Source organism: Oncorhynchus masou, chromosome 30 (assembly GCF_036934945.1).
Source record: "Oncorhynchus masou masou isolate Uvic2021 chromosome 30, UVic_Omas_1.1, whole genome shotgun sequence".
NCBI lineage: Eukaryota > Metazoa > Chordata > Actinopteri > Salmoniformes > Salmonidae > Oncorhynchus > Oncorhynchus masou.
Window position 1 is genome coordinate 54025733 of NC_088241.1, and position 9217 is coordinate 54034949.

The window sequence follows — 9217 nt, forward strand, 5'->3', positions numbered from 1 at the left end:
AACAACAAAAACCTTTTATCACGGTTACTGGTTTGATACATTCACCTCTGAAGGTAAATAATGTACTTATATTCAGTAATCTTGCTCTTATTTGTCATCCTGGGGGTCCCAGAGATAAAAAGTAGCATAGTTTTGTGTGATAAAATCCATTTTTTTGTTCAAATGTAGGAACTGGGGTCTACAGTTTGACCCCACTGCTGTCTCTGGCTCCACACCCACCCCGCCCGGCCATCTAGATGTGTGAAAGTTAGTGCATGAGGTAATGATCCATCATGTATGACATTCCTGGGAGAGTGTAAACTTACATTTTTATTACCATAGCATTTTTGTATGTTCTCTATAGTTATGTACTTAAAAATGTATCAATTGACCAATTCGGCACATTTGGGCAAACTCCTGGCAGACCTGATACAAAATATTGTGCAGTAATGGAATTCTTCACTGGACTGGTCCGAAACTTTGCACACACACTGCTGCCATCTGTTGGCCAAAATCTAAATTACACCTAGACTCCGACCTGAAAGTACGGCCTTTCTCTTGCATTTCAAAGAAAGAAAAAAACCTGCATGTTTTTTGTTTGTTTTTTCTTTTAATAGATCTGTTTTTCTCCTACATTTATTTCACATTTCCACAAACTTCAAAGTGCTCCTTTTCAAATGGGGTCAAGAATATGCATATCCGTGCTTCAGGTCCTTCAGGTCCTGAGCTAATTTTGTCAAATTGAAAAAAATTGTACGATCCCGAAGCAAATCAATTTTAGAATAAAGCTGTAACCTAACAAAATGTGGAACAAGTCAAGGGGTCTGAATAATTTCTGAATGCACTGTATAAAGGGGTTGGAAATTTTGCAGACAATTACTTTGATGGAAAAAAGTAACATCCCTGGTCATCCATACTGCCTCTGATCTGGCGAACTCCTTAAACACACAAGCTTCGTTTGTAAATGATGTCTGAGTGTTGGAGTGTGCCCCTGGCTAGCCGTAAATGATGTTGGAGTGTGACCCTGACCAGCCGTAAAAAATAATTAAATGCTGCTGTCTGGTTTGCTTAATATAAGGAATTTCTTGTCTGTTTTGGGCACTAATACGTGTCACATATCAGTTTGCAAACAATGTAAAAAAATAAAAAATAATCATTGAGTTAATAAAACCGCATACAAACACAGTCTCTGTTTTGCTTTCTTGAGTAAAGCAGCTCCAAAATGCAGATGTTTCAGCCTAGCTTAGTGTGTTTCTGTGGTGGTGGGGCAGCAAGCGGAAAATATGGAGCGTAGGGTTAGTAGTGTCCTTTAGTTGCGCCGTGATTGGCTCAGTGTTCTGTCACTCATCGGAACACTATGTCACCTCCAAATCTAAGGGTAGAGCTAAAACATTCAAGCCTCTTGGGTGCTGCCATAGGGTTACATTAAAAGTACCCATCCAATAAGGCTAAGGTCATTGGTCACAGGTACAATTACGTCAAATCATGTTATATCTACAGTAGCTTTGATTGGACTGCTCAAGGACAGTCAACATCATACTTTCAAAATCTTGTCTTGCAGTCATCATCATGAATCAAGTTGACAATCTACTGGCAAATCCTTTTTAATCCTTGTCATATGAAGAGAAATTATGAAGAGAAATTATAAATAAAATGTATTGGTGCTCATCAGCCATTGGACAAAAACATTACACAACAAGTTGGATATCACAAATTCAACAATGAGTGGTTTGGAAGGAATCCATGACAGTGGCTAATCACTAGCCTGCTATTCAGTGGAGTGGTATGTGGTCCCAAATCTGGGATTAAGGGTCTCTTTTCCAAGTTTAAAATGATAAACATTAAACATTTGCCATGCTGTCAATGAAGCATGATTTGTGCCGTGCTCAAAAAACTTAACTAGGAACTGCGAAAACTTGACTTCAGTGAGTTCAAGACAACTGGGAAGTTTCGACTGGGAAAATACGTTTTGAACTGTCATCCAACTCGGAATTGTAAATCCGGCCTATTTCTAGAGCTACAACCTGAAGATCAATGACGTCATTATGATTCGACCTTGTTTTTCCCCTGAGTTCCCAGTTGTTTTGAAAGCACCATAAATCCAGAGAATGCCACTCTGATGACAAAATTTGCCCACGAAGGTCCACCGCAGCACCTTCCTGTTCAAGTGAGCACAGCACAACAAAGTGAGTCCAAAAATGTATTGTATGCTGCTGCATAAATTATGTAATATGCCAGGGAGATATGTATACTGTAGCTAAGAAAGTAACACTAAGTGTATGTTGTGTATTAAGATGTTAGTAGCCCATGTGTCTCACCCTAATAATTTGGTCTATTTTCCCCTCTTAATTTCCCCTACTGTTCTGACTTGGTGGTGCTCATGTAGCCTATTACCTGTTTCAGAGAAATTAAATCATAGAATTTTGTAAGCGCTTTCATTGTCTGCTTATATGTTCGATTTATTTATCCTACGGTTCTGACTTGGTGTACAGGTAGAACACTGTAAGAACGTCCCATGTTCTGAATTATGTCACCTTACATTTCAAAAGTGCAGAACAAATAGTTATTGTGACTATGTCCGTCCTAGCTCGCTCATTAATGTCTTAATAGAAATTACGGATTGACTCTTATCTGCTTGTCGTCCCTTTATGCCATAGTTTGTACATTTAATTTGTTAGTGGAAACCACATTTGTTTAAGCAAGTCAGCCATATCAGCTATGTTTTTCTAAAAGCAGTAAATGAGGCTGAATGAACAGTTTCGCTGCCAGACAAGGCTCCACTGATAGCCTGGTGTAGCAATGGTAAGGTGTTGGGACTGCTGTTGGGACAGCTTTATGAAGGCCCTAACAATTGGTGGGTACAGTTTGTCACCTTTAAAGTTCAATTAATGTATTGTTTAGTGTTGTGTAGTGGCTTTTCTGGCATAATTTTTTTTTTGCCCCGTGCTAAAATTACCACTGTTTCCCTGTCCTCTGTAGAGAGCAGCCAAGGACAAACTAGAAGTTATTCAGAAGCCGGTCCATATGATCAGAAACATATATATTATTTATCACCAAGGAGACAGACAGCCTGGGCATGTGTATCTGCGTGGAGCTGCCCAGGGCCCAGATTCACAAAACCTTTTAAAGAAGAAATTTCTTCTTAACTGCCATTTTTTCCTTAACTGTAGACCTAATTAATTCGCAATTCAACGGCTCAGACACGAGAGGTATGTGGCAGGGTCTACAGTCAATCACGGACTACAAAAAGAAAGCCAGCCTGTCGGGGACCCCAATGTCTTGCTCCCAGACAAACTAAACAACTTCTTTGCTCGCTTTGAGGACAATACAGTGCCACCGACACAGCCCGCTACCAAAACCTGCGGGCTCTCCTTCACTGCAGCCAACATGACTAAAACATTTAAACATGTTAACCCTCGCAAGGCTGCCAGCCCAGACGGCATCCCTAGCCGTGTCCTCAGAGCATGCGCAGACCAGCTGGCTGTTTTGTTTATGGACATATTCAATCAATCCCTATCCCAGTCTGCTGTTCCCACATGCTTCAAGAGGGCCACCATTGTTTCTGTTCCCAAGAAAGCTAAGGTAACTGAGCTAAACGAAACTCACTTCCGTCATCATGAAGTGCTTTGAGAGACTAGTCAAGGATCATATCACCTCCACCCTACCTGACACACTAGACTCACTCCAATTTGCTTACCGCCCCAATAGGTCCACAGACGACGCAATCACAATCACACTGCACTCTGCCCTAACCCATCTGGACAGGAGGAATACCTATGTAAGAATGCTGTTCATCGACTACAGCTCAGCATTTAACACCATAGTACCCTCCAAACTCTTAATTTAGCTCGAGACCCTGGGTCTCGACCCCACCCTGTGCAACTGGGTCCAGGACTTTCTGACGGGACACCCCCAGGTGGTTAGGGTAGGAAACATCTACACCCCACTGATCCTCAACACTGGGGCCTCACAAGGGTGTGTTCTCAGCCCACTCCTGTACTCCCTGTTCACCCATGACTGCGTGGCCATGCATGCCTCCAATTCAATCATCAAGTTTGCAGACGACACTACAGTGGTAGGCTTGATTACCAACAACGACGTGACGGCCTACAGGGAGGAGATGAGGGCCCTCGGAGTGTGGTGTCAGGAAAATAACCTCATACTCAACGTCAACAAAACAAAGGAGATGATTGTGGACTTTAGGAAACAGCAGAAGGAGCAACATCAGCAGAGGGAGCAACATCGCCCTATCCACATCGAGGGGACAGTAGTGAAGAAGGTGGAAAGTTTTAAGTTCCTCTGCGTACACATCGCGACAAACTGAAATAGTCCACCCACACAGACAGCGGGGTGAAGAAGGCGCAACATCGCGTCTTCAACCTCAGGATGCTGAAGAAATTTGGCTTGTCACCAAAAACACTCACAAACCTTTAGAGATGCACAATCGAGAGCATCCTGTCGGGCTGTATCACCGCCTGGTATGGCAACTGCTCCGCCCACAACCATAAGGCTCTCCAGAGGGTAGTGAGGTCTGCACAACGCATCACCGGGGGCAAATTACCTGCCCTCCAGGACACCTACATCACCCGATGTCACAGGAAGGCCAAAAAGATCATCAAGGACAACAGCCACCCGAGCCACTCCCTGTTCACCCCGCTATCATCCAGAAGGCGAGGTCAGTACAGGTGCATCAAAGCAGTGACTGAGAGACTGAAAAACAGCTTCTATCTCAAGGCCATCAGACTGTTAAACAGCCATCACTAACATTGAGTGGCAGCTGCCAACATACTGACTCAAATCTCTAGCCACTTTAATAATTTAAAAAAGGATGTAATAAATGTATCACTAGTCACTTTAAACAATGCCACTTTATATAATGTTTACATTCCCTAAATTACTAATCTCATAGGTATATACTGTACTCTATACCATCTACTGCATCTTGCCTATGGCGTTCGGCCATTGCTCATCCATATATTTATATGTACATATTCATATTTATTCCTTTGTTGTTGTGAAATTGTTAGATTACTTGTTAGATATTACTGCATGGTCGGAACTAGAACCACAAGCATTTTGCTACACTCGCATTAACATCTGCTAACCATGTGTATGTGACCAATAAAATTTGATTTGAGAAGAAAGTTAAGCAAAGTTGTTATCCCTCAAAAAGGTTATTGGAAATGTTCTTGCGTTATTTCTTATGTTTCTCCATAAGCAAAACGTTTTTAAAACATTTATTCTTGAAAATAAAGTTATTGAAAATGTTATTAATTCCAAGACAGCTAAACCCTTGCCTTAAACTAAGGGCAGTGAGAGAAAAAGCCCATGAAAGCAATTGAAAATGTTTAATTCACTGACAAACTTAATCTGAAAGTTTCAATATTGATTATTTTAAACCCAAGAACATGTTTTAGAATTGTAATCTCAGTAAGAAATATTCTAACATGATTGCCATTGATATTTAGAATGGTTGCCTAGCAACACACATCTTAAGAAGTGTAATGGCTCTCGTGGGTTGAAGAAGGAGACCAAGGTGCAGCGTGGTAGGCGTTCATGATTTTTAATCAACTGAACACCGCAACAAAATAACAAAGTAGAAAAAACAAAAGCGCACAGTTCTGTCAGGCAACAAAACAGCTAAACAGAAAATAACTCCCCACAAAACCCAAACGGAAAATCACAATTTATATATGATCCCCAATCAGACAACAATAGACAGCTGCCTCTGATTGGGAACCACACTAGGCAAAAACAACAAAGAAATAGAAAACATAGATTCTCCCACCCGAGTCACACCCTGACCTAACCAAACACAGAGAATGTTTTTATTTTTTTATTTTACCTTTATTTAACTAGTATTTGTGGACTGCCCCCAGAATTAGTTTTTCTCTTCCAGTGACTGTGGCTGAAGCAGAGAGGAGCTTTTCAAAGCTGAAGCTCATCAAATCCTACCTGACCTCCACCATGTCACAGGAAAGCCTTAGTGGCCTTGCAGTGACACGCAGTGTCAACCAATGAACCAAAGATGCGTGAGGGAGAGCCTAAATCCAATGTACACAATTCCAAGCAGGAAAACCCTTTCAAAATCACTTGTTCAACAACTGTACGAGACAGTTATTCTTTACATTAAAAAGTTATACTTTAAATGCAAATGTTTAATAGCATTCTTTTTCATAGCAAACATAAATTTTCATAAATACATTGTGGTTAAGGTAGAGTATTATTTCACTTAATAATTTAATTGGAATTGTTTTAACACCAATTATAGAAAAACTATTGCAAACTGTTTGACTTGAACAAATACAAAACATGTATTTTTTAAAGAGCCATTTGGGAGCCAAAAGTGCAGTCTCTTTTTGGTGAGCTGAGCCGAACGAGCCGGCTAACTGAAAAGAGCCGGAATGCCCATCACTAGTAGTGAATGGAAACACCAACTGATGCTTCTCATTTACAAATCCGTTGAATTATTATTATAATATTTTTTTGTAAATCAATTCAAAATATATCATATACAAAAACAAACAGAGTACACAACAGATTATACAAACAGTATACAAACAGGGGAATAAAGACAATACATTATATAAAGACCTTGTAAAAATATAAAACATTGAAAGTTTTGATTGCTTTTTTGTTATGAGAAGAAATTGTTTATATATTGTTCCATTTCTTTCTCAAAAAAAATAAACAGGTTTATTTCATTTACATTTATAATATGGAATTTAGCTAAAATAACAATGAGATTGATTAAGAAGAAAGGCTTTGCATATACTTAACTATACTTTGTTAAAAAAACAAAACAAACGAATATCACATTTTTCAAGTAGGGAAAAATGTGCATATGTATATGATCTAAAACAATCTACAGATACTGTATCTTGCCACAGCTTCCGGGTATAAGAGCAATACCAAAATAAAAAATAAAAGCAGTCTCCGGTTATTCATTACAGAAGGTACAAGAAACATCAATGTCTATTTTTGTTTGAACTTTTCAAGATAATGTTTAGTATGGTAGCACTTGTGGAATTAATTTATAAGAAACATATTTAAACGTATTAGTTAGAAGAAACCTCAGAGAGAGAGACCAAACGTTTTTCCAATTAATATTACTTAAAAGGCCATTCCAGAAAGACATGACATATGGGACTGAAACAACATCACTTTTATTTTTTTACCTTTATTTTACTAGGCAAGCCAGTTAAGAACAAATTCTTATTTTCAATGACGGCCTAGGAACAGTGGGTTAACTGCCTGTTCAGGGGACGACAGATTTTGTACCTTGTCAGCTTGGGGATTGGAACTTGCAACCTTTCGGTTACTAGTCCAATGCTCTAACCACCACCATAAATAAGGCACATCTGGTGAAATATCTGTCTCATTAGTTGTCTCGTTGTTCTATCTGTGATTCTGAGGTCGTAACAGTAGGTGCGGTAGTGGGAGAGAGCGAGAGAGATACAAAAAATAATGTAAAAATAAGGTATTTGGACTGCAGCCAGTGAGAGAGAGAAACAGGTTGACGGAGAGTCGAAACAGCTGGCCTGGGTCAAGGTAGCACGTCTGGTGAGCAGGAAACATGCTAGCTAACAGTGTACATCGCCCGAAATACTTTTGAAGAGATGGGGAACTCCGCTGGAATCGTATTAACGCCCATTGTGTACGTTGCACATGCTACCTCAATGGGCCACGCGGTGCATTCTGGGCGATTCTGGGACTAGGAGGGCGCAAGATCAAAAACCCAACATTACAATGAATTTCGTCGACAATAAGTACAACATTACTAATATTTTCAAAAAATGTCACATTAACTTTCTATCTTTAATATTGTATGTCTTTGGAATCGTGATATTACGTACATTCGAGTAGAATAGGCAAGTTAATCAACTCGTACCCTGACTTTGAAAATGGATTGCGTAACGCCGAATGACTACGTGAAGGCGATTGGTCGACAGTCTGCTGGGTGGGACGTTATACGTTGTTCCGCCATTAATTTGCAACTGGGATTTATAACTCCTGTCTCTAATATTTCTGACATATCTAACAGGACGAGCGCTAGCATAGCTAACAAGTTAGCATGAAAACACGGTTAAAACCAAAATACACTTTCCCATTATGACAAACTACATGTTAATAGGTTGTACATTTGTTAATACAAATCCTGACAGTTTGGACGGAATTATATATTTTTAAAAATTGCTTTTAACTGGGCAAGGAGTGGAGAAGGACTTCCGATCTACCATTAATTCCAGAAAATGGTGCGCAAAAATAACAGAGAAGATGGGGTGCAATATCGTCAACCAACCACAGGATGTTAGTCAATTACGCATAATTAAACTATAGATATATTTTAACAGGAACTCAGTAACATTAATTGAATTTGTGAAACTAACTAATTTGGGCAATCTTCCACAAATACAACAGATATAGGTTCTTACTCTGTTACACAAGGGGTGTGTAGACTTTCACTATTACAGATGGACACAAGCTAGTGGGAAGTTGCAGGGTGAAATGGGCATTCCTGAGGCAGTGTGTTTTATCCACAGCAGATGAGAGCAGATCAGCGAGGGGAATCAGGACCAGATACACCCATGCATCCACACACACAACTAACCAGGTATCGAACCCAGGTCCCCTCAAAACAAGCTGTTACTGTGAACGGTTCCACACACTAGTTTCCAACACGACAAAGATCACTAACACATGTACACACGCACATATACACACTCTCACAGATGAAAGGGTGGGATCAGTCCCAGGAAAACATTGCTCTGCTCCTGGGAATATAAAGCATTTACTGACATTCTGACACATCAGCCAAGGTAGACGATTATATAACATAACAGCTTAATAAAATTCACTGCCAATCTAACATATCGAACACTATAAAGGATAGAGGAGCTAACTGCTACCACATAGTGAAGAGGAACGGAGAAAGGGAGCTTCTCACCGTTTTGTCCAGATCATAAACTACATGGCCAAAAACCATGGGCATTAATTGGTCGCCCCTTTGCTGTATAACAGCCTCCACTCTTCTGGGAAGGCTTTCCACTAGATGTTGGAACGTTGCTGCCTGGACTTGTTTCCATTCAGCCACAAGAGCATTAGTGAGGTCGGGCACTGATGTTGGGCGATTTGGCCTGGCTCGCAGTTGGCGTTCCAATTCATCCCAAAGATGTTCGATAGGGTTGAGTTTAGGGCTTGTGCAGGCCAATCAAGTTCTTCCACATCGATCTCGACA